The sequence below is a fragment of the Ictidomys tridecemlineatus genome, chromosome 1 (genome assembly GCF_052094955.1).
Source record: "Ictidomys tridecemlineatus isolate mIctTri1 chromosome 1, mIctTri1.hap1, whole genome shotgun sequence".
NCBI lineage: Eukaryota > Metazoa > Chordata > Mammalia > Rodentia > Sciuridae > Ictidomys > Ictidomys tridecemlineatus.
The window spans coordinates 74,099,158-74,110,679 of NC_135477.1; the positions used below are offsets into that span (position 1 = coordinate 74,099,158).

General features: G+C 42.3%; 1 pseudogene; it reads left to right on the forward strand.

Annotated features, from left to right (window-relative positions):
* The first annotated feature begins 528 nt into the window (after positions 1–528).
* On the forward strand, positions 529–1,631 carry LOC101968487 (poly(rC)-binding protein 2 pseudogene; annotated as a pseudogene).
* Positions 1,632–11,522: the final 9,891 nt, after the last annotated feature.

Below are 11,522 nucleotides of genomic sequence, written 5' to 3' on the forward strand. Positions count from 1 at the left end.
ACAAGGGTGTGGTTTGTTTTTCTATTGATTCAACATAATAAAATGGTAAAAGAAATGTTAAAATAATATAGATTAAACTTGAATTTTGCTATGTCTATGGCACTTACAAAAAATTGAGGGAATACATTTCCAGTATTTTAAAACTATTATCAAAGTCATATGAATGAAGTTTTAACCTATACAAAGCTGGAGCTAAAAAAAAAAAAAAAAAAGTAGCTTCAGTTCAATCAATGTAATCTCTGTAAGAACAAAAACTCTCTTACCAGTAGGTTATATATAAGACTTTATGGCTATAAGTATATTGGGCAAAACACTGTGGGTTAGGATGCAATTCCATTTGCCAAATCATTGTTAAATTGAGACCCTGGGCGAGATAGGCACACGGGTTCAGCAAAAATCAATGGAAGTTTTCTGTGAGAATGAATTGGTTGCTTCCCCCTTCCCGAGCGCTCCCTTTTCCCCCTCAGTCCTCTCGGGCCTGCAATTTTTGGCTTTCACCCCCACCAGTGACCAAAGACTTGACCACTCGAAGTCCAGCTGCCCATAACACTGCTCGACATGGACGTGTGATTGAAGGTGGATTAAATGTCACTCTCACCATTCTGCTACTTATGCATGGAAAGGGAGTTGGCAGCATCATTGGAAAGAAAGGGGACAGTTAAGAAGATGTGTGAGGAGAGAGGTGCACGGATCAATATCTCAGAAGGGATTGTCCTGAGAGAATTATCACTAATGCCATCTTCAAAGCCTTTGCTATGATCCTTGACAAACTGGAAGAGAACATCAGCAGCTCTATGACCAACAGCATAGCTGCCAGTAGACCCCCGGTCACTCTGAGGCTGGTGGTCTGCTAGTCAGTATGTCTCTCTCATTGGAAAAAAGACTAAGGAAATACGAGAGAGTACAGGGGCTTAAGTCCAGGTGGGAGGGGATATGCTCCCCAATTCAACAGAGTAGGCATCACTATTGCTGGCATTCCACAATCCATCATTGAGTGTGTCAAACAGATCTGCATGGTCATGTTGGAGACTCTCTCCCAGTCCCCCACGAAGCACCTGACTATCCTGTACCCACCCAAGCCCTCAAGTTCTCCAGTCATCTTTGCAGGTGGTCAGCACAGGTACAGCACAGGCAGCAACAGTGTGAGCTTTCCCCACACCACCCCGTCCATATGCCTCAACCCTGACCTGGAAGGACCACCCCCTGGAGACCTATACTATTCAAGGACAGTATGGCATTCCACAGCCAGATTTGAACAAACTGCACCAGTTGGTAATGCAATAGTCTCATTTTCCTATGATGCATGGTAACACCGGATTCAGTGCAGGTTTGGATGAATCTGCTCAGACTACTTCTCATGAAGCATTCCAAATGACTTGATTGGCTGCATAATCAGGTGTCAAGGTGCAGAAATCAATGAGATCCATCGAATGCTGGGGCGCAGATCAAAACTGTGAACCCAGTAGAAGGATCTACTGATAGACAGGTTACCATCAGCAGATCTGTGGCCAGCGTTAGCTTCACTAAGTATCTAATCAACAAGGCTTTCCTCAGAGTCAGGCGTATGGGGAGCAGCTAGAACAATGCAGATTCATCCAAAATCCCTTTCTGCTGTTCACCACCACCCATGATCCATCTGTGTAGTTTCTGAACAGTCAGGGATTCCAGGTTTTAAATAGTTCGTAAATTTTCAGTTTCTATACACTTTATCATCATACATTTGAATCACATGGGATACAGTAGCTCATTTTTCTGAATATACAGGTTGCAGAATCATATTGGTCGTGCATTCACATATATATACACACAGTAATAATAATGTTTGTTTCATTCTACTATCCTTCTTATCCACTTGTGATTTTTTTTAATTAAAGCATTTTAATTCCTTTCTCTGTTCAGCTGTTAATGCTGAGGTTCATATTTAGTTTTATAAGCTTCTCCCTTTTTTTGGCTCATGAATTTTTCTATTTGTCATGGAAATGTAAGAGGGGACTATTAATACATTTCAGTTTAGTTCTGTAATGTCAGGAATTTTTCCAAAAAATCAAAAGGTGGACTGGAGCTTTCTTTTTGTGAAGAGAAACTGGATACCACAGGGATTCACGTGAGTTTTTTTTTTTTTAAAGAATCAGTTGGTTTTATGGAATTAACAACAACAAATATTAAATGTCTTATGATTATTTGTAAAGTGTATGTTACACATTCTTTAAATAGTTAATTTTTTAAAAAAATCAGTGGTACTAGGAATAGAACCTAAGGCCTCACACATTGAACTACATCTCCAGTTATGTCAGTTAATTTAGAATAAACATGGATTATATGTATATATACACACCCACTATATATTACATATATATATATATACACATGTATATGTATCTATATGTCTATCTATCCATGTATGTGTGTGTGTGTGTGTGTGTGTGTGTGTGTGTGTGTGTGTATATATATATATATATTTACATAGTTATATAGTTGTCCATCTATATCCATGAGGAATTGATCCTGGGCTCCCTACAGAAACCAAAATCTGCAGATGCTCAAGTGTTTTATATAAATTATCCTAGTATTTTCATATAACCTATGCACATTTCATTCAGATGGATAGTTTAAATCATCTCAAAATTAATTATAATACCCGATAAAAAAGAAATGCTATGTGGATATTCTACTGTATTGTTCAGGGGGAAATGACAAGAAAAATGTCTGTACATAGTCATACTCAGTACAGATGCAATTTTGCTTCAAATATTTTAAACCCATGGATGTGGTATCTGTAGGTACTATATTCTATGCATTTTTTCTTTCTTTCTTTCTTTCCTTTTTTTTTTTTTTTTGCAAACCAGGTTTAGTTAAGCATTTACCAGCACAGCACTGCCTCAGAGACTTGTTGATCTTACATCACCAAAGAAAGCAGAAGGAAATGAAGAAAAATGCCTCTCTGTCCCTTGTTCCAAGGCCAACATGAGCTACATCTCCAGCTGTATCCTCTCCAGTGGCTGGCAGGGCAAAACATCCCTCAGAAGCCTTCACATCTCAAACTAGGGCGTTGGTTCCTGCCCACCTCCCTCATGGGCAGTTGTGAGACCCAGGATGATGGCATGGCTGTAAGGATGCATGAGCTGGGGGAAGCCTAGGACAGCAGGGATACCTGCTTCTTAAGAGAGGTGCCACCCAGTAAATGGGCAAAGGAACTAAACAGACACTTCTCAAACGAAGAAATAGGAACAGTCAACAAATATATGAAAAAAAAGGTTCGACATCACTAGCAATTAGAGAAATGCAAATTAAAACTACACTGAGATTTCATCTCACTCCAGTCAGAATGGCAGTTATCAAGAATACAAATAACAATAAATGTTGGCGAGAATGTGGGGAAAGGTACACTCAGACATTACTGGTAGGACTGCAAATTGATGCACACACTCTGGAAAGCAGTATGGAGATTCCTCAGAAACCTGGGAATGGAACCACCATTTGACCCGGTTATCCCACTCCTCGGTATATATCCAAAGGATTTAAAATCAGCACACTACAGTGACACAGCCACATCAGTGTTTATAGCAGCACAATTCACAATAGCTAAGTTATGGAACCAACCTAGATGTCCTTCAACAGATGAATGGACAAAGAAATTGTGGTGTATATGCACAGTGGACTATTACTTAGCCATCAAGGAGAATGACTTTATGACATTCACCAGTAAATGGACGGATCTGGAGATGCTAAGTGAAATAAGCCAATCTCAAAACACCAAAGGTCGAATGTTCCCTCTGATATGTGGATGCTAACATGCCACAAGGGAGGGGAATAGAAATTTGGATTGATGGAAATGAAAGGAAGGGATGGGGGTTAGGAATAGGACAGTGGAAAAGACAGTGGAGTGAACCTGACCTAACTTTCCTATGCACAGACATGAATACACCTCAGGGAATCTCACCGTCATGTCCATCCACAAGCCTGGAGTCCTAAAAAGGATCAGGTCTCTTCCATGCTTGTATAAATATGTATAACTAAAAAGAACTCATGGCAGGGGTCAACCCTCCCCATCACCAATTATCAACACAACAGTGGCTCAAGCAGCCGGTGGCCAGACACCCACCCAGGGAAGAATTCACCCAAAGACCCTGGGAAGCTGCCACCGTGGAGCCAGCACAGAGACTGCCAGTTCCAGAGTGTGGGGAGGGGGCAGGAGGCCAAGCCACTTCTGCTTTCTACCTAGGCCTGCGGAGGAACGGGGAGGGAGCACCTTTGAACTCTCAAACCTCAGCCACGGGTTCACTTCAAGTTTTGAGGGAAATTTTACAGGCAGTTTCATTATATCTGGCTCAGCTCTCTGCAGAAGTACCTCTCTGTGCTTCTGGAGAAGCTGAAATGTGGGAAGAGTTGCTCTAAGTGTGGGTGGACATGACTGTCACTGCAGACACGGATCACATTCTGCTCCCAGACGTTTCTTGCGGAAAACCCCAAACTTACTTTATTTACTCTTGTGTGAATCTATTCTGAGGAAATGATTCAATATTGAAAAGGCTTTTTCTGTATCTGCCACAAATCCCTTTTTAAGTGATGGAACTGGGTGGAGACCTAAATAAATATAAAAGCAAAATTTTTTTGTGGAAAGCTGTTGTTCTCTGAATGTTGGAAATAATCTGAAGTGTTCATGTTAGGAGACTTTAAAATTGCATCTTCTATAGATATTCATAGGCCCTTTGGGATGTTACTTCTAATACTGTAAGGAAATACTTGGCTTATATCGGTCAGTTTAAGAACAGTTGGTGTCGTGACTGTGAGCACCGACTCTGTCCCTCATTAGCTGGCCTTAGACACTTCGCTTCAGCTCTTTATCCCTCAGCTTCCCATCAGTACAGTGGGGACCTCAACATCTTTTTTCTTTGGGAGGTCGTAAGAAAGCAATGAGATGGTTCACAGAACTTGGCACATAGTAGGTCTTCAACTTCATCTACAATCAGCATCATTGTTGCATCCATGGCAAAATCAACCCACAGATAAAATACTGGAGGAAACTGTCACAAACTGCCCCAGTAGTTGTCACTGAATGGTGGAACAGAGGGACGTATCTTGTCCTCATTCTTTCTGGGACAGGACTGTCCCTTCTCCCCCATCCCCTACAGTGATGGACATTAAAACGGAGAACACATTTTTCAAAGAAACACTAGTTTAAGCTCATCCAGAAGTAGGATTAGTTGAAGTCCTTGCCATTGCTTTTCAGAGTGGCATTAAGCCCCCAGCTAACTGCAGCAATAGCTCCCTAGCCCAGGGACAGAAAGCCCGGAGTCTCCCTGTAAGAAGGCTATGCTCCACTTCATAAGGCATGACCACGGGGCTCTGCACCTATGGACCCACAGAGAAGCTTACCCAGCTCATCACCCCAAGAGCTCCTGAACCTCAGCATCATGTGCTGCTCCTGTGGGGAGACCAGGAGAGCAGAGCAGCCTCCCTGTCATCTAACAGCTGGCCTGCCAGATGGGTAGGAGTGAACCTGGCAACAGGTTGCCATGGAGACCCTGTGCGCCCCTGAGCGCTGATAGAAAGTGCTGCCTGTCCAGGAAGGTGAGGAGGGCTCTGACTTAGGCCTCACACCCCAGGGGTCCCCCAGACACACACAGCACACATCTGCTGAGGGATGCTTGGGTGAGTGTCTCTGTCCTTGGAGATGCAGGGCCACTTCTAGTCCAATTGAACCTGCTGGATCAGCATGTGCAGGTCCCTCATCTCTACGTTTATCAAAAAAAAAAAAAAAGTCATTTGAGTGTCCTGGATTTGGGTTCAGGATTAGATTAAAGGTGGTGCAAGTGCTGGCATGGACATGGCTTTTATGTCTAAGGGGAGTTAAATGTGGAATAAATAGAAAGACTCTTTCAACTGCTTCCTCTCAGACCTAGACATAGTAGTTTCTCCAAAAACAAAATCCCATTTTTTCAGTAATGGCAGGCATCCATTTTCTTGCTTCTGCAAATCCACAGTCCCACAGGCACTTATACATGATGGCGACATTCACAGTGGTTCTTTCTGCACAGCAACCCGGAAATATTTCATGCTATTAAACAACTCACTTGGGGGCTGGGGAATGTAGCTCAGTTGGTAGAGTGCTTGCCTTGCATGCACAAGGCCCTAGGTTCAATCCCCAGCACCGCCAAAAAAACAACAATTCATTTATTCAGAAATGCCTATGTGCAGTACTAGACATACAATGTCACATGCATAAAGTGTGACAGGCTTCTCACACTGTCCACTAGGTGGAAAATGAACACTGTAATTGTCAAGTTTTTATATATATCACGTATTTTTAAAATCATTATGCAAATTTAGTTTTGTTACTTGAATTTTTATATTTATTATACACATTCCCCTTTTGATTTTTTAGAAAATTCTTTAAAAATAACATAATAATAGGCTGCATGAGCAGTTTTAACATCCAACAATAGACTTTTCTATGCAATGTGCAATGTGCATAGTAGATTAGGAATGTATGTAGTTGCTGTAAGTGAATGTTCACTCTTTGGTATTTATTTTACTTTGAAATGATTCTAGACTCACAGGACATGCAAAAATAGTACAGAGTTCCCTGTATCTTTTACCCAGTTTCCTCCAAAGACCACGTCTTATGTAACTATAGGGCACTAGCAAAGCTAGCCAACTGACATTTGCACAATTTGTGTGTGTCGTTCTATGATTTTATCACACACAGATTCACATAATTATTGAGATACAGAACCATCTCGTCGCCACAACAAACTCTCCAGTGTTATCCCTTTATAGTCACACCCACCCCTTGTCCCTTTGGCCCTAATTCTTGGCAACCACTAGTCTGTTTTCCATCTGTAGAATCTTGTCATGTAAAGAATGTTATATGAATGGAATTCTGAAGTATGAGATTTTGTGGGGTTCACTTTTCTCTATCTCTATCTCTCTCTGTAATGTCCTCAAGATCCATATGTTTTAGTTTGTGTCTGAAACTCCCCCAAAAACCTACTTGTTAAGGGCTTGGTCCCCACTCTGTGCTGCTATTGGGAGCTGGTGAACAGTTAAAGAGGTGGGGCCTGGTAGAAGGAAATTAGGTCATTGGGAGTATCCTAAAGGGATATTGGGACTGCAGTCCCTTCCTCTCTCTCTTTCTCTCCTTTGCTTCCTGGCTGCCATAAGGTGAGCATCCTCTTCTGCCATAAGCTCCCACCATGCTGCACTGCTGCCACAAGCCCAAATCAATAGGATCCAGTGACCAGGAAATGAAATATCTGAAAACATGAGCCAAAATAAACTTTTTCCTTTATTAAATTTATTTTCTCAGGTATTTTGTCACAGCAATGAAAAACTGACACACTATCTAAGGGGTTGCATGTATAAACAGTTCATTCCTTTTTATCACTGAGTAGTTTCCATGGCATGGATGAACCACAGTTTGTTCAAATATCTACCCTTTTATGTGTCTTGACTATCTCAGTTTGGGGCTATTACAAATAAAGTTGTTTTGAAGAGCCTCCCCTCACTCTTTCCCGCTCCAGGTGAGGTTGTTTAGAGCTGATCCCACCCCACAGCAGTTGTGTAGCCACAGGAGATGATTCTCTGCCCAGTCTCAGTGATGGTTTCAGGACTATGAGCCGGATCCACAGTAGTCCAGTAAGAAATCATCCTAAAGGTTTTGCTACAACCATTACGTTTATAACCAAAAATGCCCTAAAATATAATTCAATCCCTCTGGGGCTTCATGGTCCTCAACTATGGTATAAGGATTTTAAAAAATCCTGTATTAACAGGCTAGTATGCATTTTTTATTCAATGAACTAAAAAGTGTTCATTGAAAGAATGTAAGGAAAGCATTTCAAGAAGTGGAAGGATCAGGAGCAAAGGTCCTGGGGCAGGAAAGGAGTTAATGACTGATACCCCCAAAGTATAATGCCAATAAGGAATAGGGTGGACCAGAACAAGATGAAGTGGAGGAAAGGACCTTTTAAGAGGACCTTTTAAGATCTGGCAGGGAGTTTGGGCTTGAGGACCCGTTTGGACGTGAGGGGAAGCCATTGAAGTATTTTAAGCTGGAAAATAGCAAATTCCAATTTACCTTTTACTGCTGCATGGAGAATAGCCTGGGGGTGATAGAGCAGATGTAGGAGCCAAGGAGGAGATCCCAGGATAAAACCAGGCAAGAATGGCAGTGGCCTGTCTCGGGTGAGAAGAGTAGAGATGGAGACACAAGGGTGGGTTTTGATATATTTTGGGAACAGAAGTAACAAGGCTTTTTCATGGGATGGGTCAGAAGGTGAAGTCAAGAATGGCTCCTAGGTTTGGGGCATGGAGAAGAGGGTCAAAGTTGGGGCAGGTCAAGGCACGTGCTTTGGCAGTGGGTGAGGGTTAGATGGTGTGAGGAAAGGGTGCTGGGAGACAAGCCTCAGTGTGAAGGCATTGATTTGGGGCCCGGGAGGCTGGATGATATTTTTAAACCGAAGAAATGGATGAGATGAGAATGGGCCCAGACTAAGACCTGGGAACCCCAAGAGTTAGAAGTTGTGCAGAACATGGAATACCCATTTCTCTGGCCCCCTCCAAAGCTAAACTTGAAAGAAAAATACTGCACTGTCACCGCATGCTCTCTTTGCCTTAACTTCTTTGGAGTTAAATGCTCAGTTAATGAATTTTCAACTTTTCTTACTTTCCAATATGCACATTAAGGTCCTAATGTGCATATTGGAAAGTAAGAAAAGAAAAGTAAGAAAATACCACATTAGCTACATATAACAAGTCTCAGAATGGGGTTTGTGTTGCATTGGATTCTAAATCATTTGTGGTTTTTATTCCAATATCTCCCTCGAGACATGACTGAGAAGAGTGCTGTTCATGTTCACCTGGATGTCCCTTATTTTCAGTTGCCTCTTTTGTATTAATGTTTAAGCTTATTGCCTTGGGGTCAGAGAATGTGGAACTGCAGATCCTCCAGGGTTGTTGAACCACCCTCTGTAAAGTGGCAAGTGCTCATTTCTGTGAACATCCCATAGGGTGGCAGCTTCTGCATACACAAAGTACACCAAACTTGCTGATTTTTGTGTTGCTCGAATCCTCTGTTTCTCTGCTAATTTGTTATTGTTGTGCCCAACCTGTGTCTCTGAGTGCTGCGGTAAGATCTCCACTAAGATGGTGAATTTGTCAGATTCTCGTGGAGTCACAAGTTGGTGTTTGCTTTCTTTCCTTCCACTTAGCTCAGGCTGTGAGGACTGTTTGGGTGAGCTTTTGTGTCACCGTGACCAAAATATCCAACCAGAACAACTTATAGGAGAAAGGTTGGTTTGGGCTCATGGTGTCAGAGGTCTTGGTCTTCAGACAGTGACTTCATGGTTCTCAAGGTGAGGCCGGCCATGGTGAGGGAAGGGCCCAGCAGGGGAGAGCTGCTCTGCCTGGGGTCGTCAGGCAGCAGAGGGCTGGTGGGAGGAAGGAGCAGCAGCAGGATGCCCTGGGGACCCCCTCCTCCACCACACCCCACCTGCCTACAGGGGCCACCTGGGCAGTCCATTCAAACTAGGATGGGCTGGTTAGGTCGCAGCTCTCACATGGTCATCTCTGAATGTCCCCTCACTAACCCAGGAGCTTTTCTGGGGACCCCTCATATCCAAACCCTATAGATATAAAGGTTCAAGACTTCTGTGTCTCCATGACTTATTCCTTTTATCATCTCATAAAGACAATCCTTATGCCCAACCAAGCTTTTTCTTTGGTTTCTCTTGTTTCTTGTTAACATTACTACACTACCTTAGTTTCCTTTTAGGGACGACTTGTCTGGTAGATCGTTTTCCATTCATTTATTCTTGATATTTCTGTGCTCATGCTTTTAAGTCTCTGCAAATACTATAATTGAATTTTTTAAAATTCCATCTAATATATGAGTTTAATCTGTTTGCATTTACTATGTTTACTAGTATATTTATACCCATTTCTGCCTTTTGTGTTTCATTTGCCATTATTTTCTCTTTTCCCTTCTCTTTCTTCCTTCTGTTGGATTAAGATTTTGTTGTTTTTGTTCTTGTCTCTACCACCCTCTATTGGTTTGGAAGTTGTACATTCTATTTCTATTTCTTACTTGTTACTCTTAAATTCTTACCATGAATACAGGACTTTTAAACATCTACTGCTGCCTATCTCTATTGAACATTTGAAATTGGATAAACTAAGCCACTAAAGTTTTATTTTATTCAATTTTAATTTTAAAAAGCATAGACAGTCTAAGCATTGAAAATCTTGGAACAACTTGAGAATCTTTTTCTACAACTGTAAATTTTGTAAAATCTAGTCACAGATGAAATATTCTTCCAATGGAAATTTTACCTTCAAATTGGAATGTATTATAAATGTAAAATACATAGCAGATTTGGGAGCTTTGGCATAAAAAGACTTATATAAAATGTCTCAACAAATAATATTTGTAACTTCATGTGGAAATGATATCTTACATATATTGCATAGAATAAAATGTCACCAAACCAGTTTTACCTGTTTCTCTTAAATATGGATTTTACAAAGTGTTTGATTATGCATGTGACCCATATTATATCTCTACTGGACTGTGCTCATCTAGAGTTAAAGCAGAACATTTTCCTAGCAAATGTGAGGCCCTGGGTTGGATCCCCATCAGAACACACACACACACACACACACACACACACACACACACACACACACACGATGCAAAGCCCAAAGAACACAGGAGCATTGATGTTCCAATTCTGCCCATTCTCCTCTTCCAAGTCACTATATTCTTTTTAGTCATTGCATTGTGTGACTATGAATTCCACCTCATCCTTAACACCCCACCTCAGTTCATTCATTATTCACGCACAATGATGCTTTAGATGTACGACATGTTTAAGATTTCTTTTCTTTCTTTCTTTTTTTAAAAAAATCTTTTTATGTGGTGCTGAGAATCAAACCCAGCACCTCACACTTGTGAGGCAAGCACTCTGCCAATGAGCCACAACCACAGCCTGTGTGTACAGATTTCTTTGTCCACCTCTGCATCTGGTTTCTCACACCTTGGTTTTGGTTCCACTTTGTCTTCCAGCTTCCACAGCCACAGTGCAGGCTGCATCGACCGTCCATAGAACACAAGCCTCCCCAATGTCACCAAGGACCCAGACCCTGGGAAGAGACCTGCCAGCCTCCATGCTCCACGCTGTGGCCTCCATGCCTCTGTTGGAGTACGCTGCTCCACTGGGCCTCCTGTCTCTGTGGGAGCTGACACGGGCAGGAGCCACAGAAGACTGGGGCGAGCCTGAGCTGCAGACAGGAGAGGGACCTTCAGGGCCATGCCCTGCTCAGCTCTTACATTCTGCCGCCCTCCCTGGGGCTGGCGGCCATGCTCACGCTAGCCTCTCAGTGGGACTGAGAACAGGCTAGTGTCCGTTCCCCTGAGAACAGGCCTTGTCCATTCCCCTGAATTCACTCCCAGAAATTTCTTCTGACTACCCTGGCCACAGCCTCAGAGGTGGACTTGGGGCTTAGTGCTCCGGCTGTGTTGA